Raw genomic sequence first — 316 nt, 5'->3', positions numbered from 1 at the left:
CGCCCCAGAGAGCGGGGGCCCCCCCCCTCCCCAGCGCTGCCGCAGCAGAGCCTCAGCCCAGGGGGGCTGCCTGGGTGCAGGAGAAGCTCTGGAGTTACCTGGCTCATAGGTACCCCCTCGCACAGCCGGTGCTTCCATCAGCACGGTCACCACGTGCTCCCAGTGCTCTGGGCTGTGCTTTGCATGCAGGTGCCTCCAGCTGGAGTTGGCTTCCCCCAGGGCTTCAACACCTCCAGACAGCCCAGCAAGGCACCCAAGAGCCAAAACACACAAAGAACTCCCCCCCCCCTGCCGACACACCAGATTGGCGCCCCCC

General features: G+C 66.8%; 1 protein-coding gene across 2 annotated transcripts in view; it reads right to left on the bottom strand.

Moving 5' to 3' along the window:
- Positions 1–316, bottom strand: part of LOC104402150 (tropomyosin alpha-3 chain) — an 11,669-nt gene that overhangs the window by 548 nt on the left and 10,805 nt on the right. The gene's annotated exons all lie outside the window — the stretch shown is intronic.

Source organism: Nestor notabilis, unplaced genomic scaffold (assembly GCF_000696875.1).
Source record: "Nestor notabilis isolate BGI_N333 unplaced genomic scaffold, ASM69687v1 scaffold16462, whole genome shotgun sequence".
NCBI classification, from domain to species: domain Eukaryota; kingdom Metazoa; phylum Chordata; class Aves; order Psittaciformes; family Psittacidae; genus Nestor; species Nestor notabilis.
Note: the sequence above shows the minus strand (reverse complement) of the source record. Positions and strands in the feature narration are given on the sequence as shown.